Raw genomic sequence first — 5,593 nt, forward strand, 5'->3', positions numbered from 1 at the left:
CGATTCAGTATTAAGAACTAGGAAATTGACCAGAAAATAGAACTTGTCCACTTTTATGAGTACATCTTCAACAATACCTCGTCGTTATCTGATAGAACGGTCAACATGCTGCAGAACAACTGACGTAGGTTTTAACTCTCCCAAACCTAACTTCTCATACACCGAGTAAGGAATAAGATTCACACTCGCTCCAAGATCAAGAAGTGCTCACTATATCACATTGTTTCCAATGGTGCAAGAAATTGTAGGAGCTCCAGGAACTTTAACCTTTAAAGGAGTGTTGTACTTAAGAATAGCACTAACATACGCGGTGAGACAAACTTTCTTATGAACTTGGCTTCTAGATTTTCTCTTTAGAGTGCAGAAGTCCTTTAAAAATTTGGAGTAGGCTAGAATTTACTTTATAGCATCAAGCAAAGGAAGATTGATTTTGACCTGTTTAAAGACCTCCATCATATCTTGAATTTTCTTCCCTTGTTTACCAAAGTAGGAGGGTTCCTTGAGACGTTCAGGATAAGGCATTTTTGGCTGATAAGCTATCTTAGGGTTAGGATTAGATGAAGAAGTGACTCCATCTTCAACTCCTTTTGTGGATTATGGAATAACACTTAAGGAAACATCCTTAGGATGCAGATTATGAATGATCGAAATTATGGGAATCCTAAGCTTTTCTTTTTCCTCCTGTCCTTTCTCAACTTAGTTATCAACCATTCTACCATTCCTCAATGTAGTGATAGCTTGAACTTGCTCATGATGAATACCTGAGGAACTGGTTCCATCAATTATATAAGTCTTCCCCTTCGGGTTAGCTATTGGCTGACCAGGCAGCTTTCCATCCTCTCTTCGAGATAGAGTACTCGCTATTTGCCCAACTTGTGCCTTTAGCTTTGCTATGGCTTAAGAATCAGAATTAAGAAGTCGGGTATTGGCTTTAATTTTACCAAGAGCATTGAGTACTTGTTCCTCAAAAGTAGAATTTCTAGGAAGAGGTGGAAGATGAGAAGCTTGAGTGGGTTGATTCCTAAATTGAGGTGGACGGTAAACACCAGATTGGTTGAAAGAATTATTTTGTGGCATAGGATTGGATGAATTTTGATACTGCCCTTGAGATTATGGAGCAGTATTTCCTTGATTTGGATTACGCCATGACAGATTGGGATGATCTCTCCAGCCAGGATTGTATGTAGAAGAATAAGGATTATAAGTTGGCCTAAAGAATGCAGCATTCACTTGCTCCTGTGGGATCTCAGTTGATTGTCCCAGCATAGGGCAAACGTCAGCAAAATGATTAGGATTAACATAGATGGAACAAATTTCCTTTAGCAAGGCAGTTTATGGACTAGCAACAGAAGCAAAGCCAAATGATAGGATTTAATCGAACCTACGGTTCAAGGCTTCTATTTGAGCGGCTAACTCACTAGATTTATCTACCTCAAAAACTTTTGAAAGTTTATGCATTCCAGGTGAAGACCTAGACCTAGAGGAAGAAGCATGTTGCACTGAGTTTTCACTTAGGGCCTCAAACAGTTCCTAAGCATCAGCCGGACTCTTATGCAGAAAAGCTCCATTGCTGGAAACATCAACCATATTTTTATCAGAATCTATAAGACTATCATAAAAGATCTGTATTAAGTGCCATTGAGCAATATCATGGTGTGGACACTTTCTCAAAAGATTATTATATCTTTCCTATGCATCATGAAGCTGTTCTCCCGGGATTTAGGAAAATGCCATGATTTCTCTCCTCATTTGTGTGGTTTTACCTACAGTGTAATATTTCTTCAAGAACTCCTATTGCAACAAGTCCCATGAAGATATGGAATTTATTGGAAGGGACTGCAACCAAGTTCTTGCTTTATCTTTAAGAGAAAACTAGAAAAGACGCATTCTGAATGAATCATTGGATAGAGTGGTTAACTTGGTAGTTGAACACAATTCCATGAACACATCCAACTACTTATAAGGATCCTCTGTTGCATACCCATGGAAGGTAGGAAGCATTTGGATCATAGCAGGCTTGATCTCAAAATGGGTTGCATCAGTATCTGGAAAAAGAAAACATAAAGGGGAAGTATATGTGGTAGGAATGAAATGATCCCTCAATTTTGGTTGTTGTGGAAGAACAGGTGGAACCCGTTCTCCATTACCATTACCACCTGGTGCATCACGTTGCTCAACCATACTTTCAGAGGAACTATCAATATTTTTCAAGTGTTTTTTAAGCTTTCTTAATTGACTTAAAGTTCTCTCTATTTCAGGATCATCCACTAAAGGTTTTGACCTAGTTTGGCGAGTTAACATGCACAGGTTCCACTAATCCTAATTAGTAGCAAAAATAAGTTATACCAAGCAACAGAAAAACAATAAGAACTTACCGAAGGGTTTACTAAAACGAAATAAGGTGAGATATCAGAGAGTTCGAAGACCAGTAAACCAAAATAACTAATTAAAAACTAAACACAAAACAATCTCCCCAGCAACAGCGCCAAAAATTGATGTGTCTCTTGCAATCGTACGATATCGTGTAGGATATAGCTCTATGCAAAGAGGATGTCGAACCCACAGAGAGATGTGATTTGTATTAGCCTTTAAATTAGTCACATAATTTACAGAAAACTTGATTATTGAGTTTGTTGGTTGTCACGATTTAACAAACTTGAATTAAATGAAATATTAACTAAAGCAAATTAAACTAAATTATATGATCAGAGAGGGGAAATCTTAGGGCTTTGACTTCACCACAATCGATATAGTACTGTCAATTGGATCAACTCTGGGATTTTAACCAATTCTATTTTCAAAGGAACTGAACTCAATAACATTCGTTCAGTTCGGAGTTTAAAGAAAGACGTTTTACAAATTTAGCTAACTATAACATATCTGCATTTAGCGTGGACTATTCACCTACCTACTCTACCTACTTTAACGATTGTGTGAATGAACCACCTTTCCTAAGCATAGATTATGAAAACATTCGTTTGCAAAATACATTGGAACACCATTATATGACCTCTATCCTTGTGTCCGGCAGAGCTCCGCCAGATACCGTACAACAAGGTAGGTTGAGAATAGAACATAAATTATTATATCTAAGACAAGATAATAACAATTTATAGTCTACTAATACATAAAAAATAACTTGAGTTGTCTCAAGTGTTCATAGTCATATAATCAAGAAAACATGTATATTAAAATAAACCCAGAGTTAAAACAATCAAACTATAATATAACATTGGGTTACATCAGTGCCCTAAGAAAGGGATTAGCTACTCTTGACAAGGTTGGATAGCATCTGTGTTGAGTTCATCTCCTTCGTCATGGACATCACCTCTCTTCTCGGGATCTGAACTTCTAAGGTTGTAGGAACCCTCAAAGCCACCAGACCTTTAGCCTTCTGAATAATAACGTAAAAGAGAATGAAATCCCAGACCTCTTCTATCAAGGCTTATGCCTTCTTTTAAAGAAGCAAATATGTATTTGGTTGGCTTTTAGGTCTTCTGGCCCAACTGGGATGAGATACGACAGCTCAACAAAGGAATCCGCATCTTTTAGTCTGACATGGCATGCATTGCTCGAGCTTTAGGAATAGATGCTCGAGCTTTAGTACTCATGCTCGAGCTTCAGGAATAAATGCTCAAGCATTACTGGATGGATGCTCGAGCTTCAGTGGATGGTGCATGATCACCATATTAATACTTAGACAATTTATTTGGACTATTTTTCTGAAGCGTCTTTTTCCTCTAACATCACTCGATCACTATATTGCCATGCTCGAGCATCTGGGGCTCATTGCTCAAGCATCAAGGTACTGATGCTTGATCCTTTGGTGATAGTGCTCGATCATGGAGGTAATGCACGAGGTCTGGGAACACAGCCTTCAATTCCAAAATCAACTCATTTATTTTTGATGCCTCATGCTCGAGCTTTAGGGTCAATACTCGAGCATCTTTGGTTAAGGCTTGAGCACCCTTGTGGTAAGGCTTGAGCATCTTTGCAGTAAGCCTCGAGCATCAAGGTACTGATGCTTGAGCATTTGGCCTTGTTGACTTTACTTCTTTCCTTTGTTATAATACTCGATCCTCAACACTTGGGCTCGAGCTATAAGGATTTAATTGCTTCAAACTTCACCAACTTAACTCTCAGCTTGCTCTGAATGACCGGCAACGACGGTAAGCTTTGATATCAGCATAAAATCCCGGTTTTGACCATTTATCTGGGAAAGTACCTAAAATACACATTAAGCATAAATTAGTCTAAATAATGGAAAGAAGTATCACTTTAGGCCCTAACATATACATACTTAGGGGCTCGAATATGTATATATTCAGTGCTAATCACACATTTGGCAAAAAAGGCTACAAGTGGCATTTCAAGCCAACCTTTACAAGAATGGAACCTTCAAGTCCATAAATCATCCAAGCATAACGAGAATCTCAACCTTGATTCCCGTACCAGAAAAATATCCCCGATAACTTTGGGGTGAGTAACATAAAGCTAGTCTTAGAAGATGAGCATGCAAGGATTTAAGTTTTACAAGTTTATCACATAAATGTGAAGCAATTTAAAAGGTCATGCCACCTAATGTCTATGTCAAAGGTGAGACTCAGGGAGCACCCTAAGCTACCTTAAATCATTTCTAGCATAAATCACATCATTTATGCAATTTAAATAACATAGAAGCATGTTATACAAGGCATCATGACATAGATCTCAAGGTCATCAACTTGAAATCTAAAATGCGAAAACAACTACTGTGGGTTATGCCACCTAACGTCTATGTTCCAAATGAATCTATAGGATCATTATAAAGTTACATTTGAACAATATAGCATAGATGTACTTAACAACATCAAAATTTACAATGATTTATTAAAATCATAAAGCGTAAATGTACTTAACAACATTAAAACCTGCGATGATTCATTAAAAACCATAATGCATAAATGTACTTAACAACGTTAAGTCACCAATAACCAAAACCACAAGTCACAATTAAACATTGGTTGTCAACTTAAAATTGAATGCGAAATCAAATAGTGGAAGACTTGGACATCAAATCTCGGAGTAAACCAAGACCTAAACTGTTATTCCGGACATTAACCCGCTAGGAATACCACCCTAGTGCGCACTATAAAATAGGGAGAACTCATACCTCCCATACTAGAGCCAAACTCTAGCCATATCTCTATAACAATGTCCCAAGTGACTCCAAAATAATCAAATAAGTTCAAAACTTATACGTAATTTATATAATGCACGAAACTACCTTCCATGCACAAGTAGGTTCAAACCACACAACACATGCTCTAAATTCACGACTACTATAGGATGACAAATGTCAAATTTTTAGAGTGCGATTCGTTACATGCTATAACAATATAATTCAATATTGAAAACATAAACTCATGAATCCATTACAAGTCTAAAATCATGATTTAAATATACTGCCAATGTCAAACACATGATTAAATCAGTAATGCAATAGAAATGTAAATTAATTCAATAACTAATTAATTTCTTTAGGTTTCAATTCACAATCAAATGATTCACAATTAATATTTGTCAAACAACATAGCATGGTCATTACATATAT

Source organism: Cornus florida, unplaced genomic scaffold (genome assembly GCF_030987335.1).
Source record: "Cornus florida cultivar Cherokee Brave unplaced genomic scaffold, ASM3098733v1 CherokeeBrave_3.0.0_Hap2_Chr04, whole genome shotgun sequence".
Lineage (NCBI taxonomy): Eukaryota > Viridiplantae > Streptophyta > Magnoliopsida > Cornales > Cornaceae > Cornus > Cornus florida.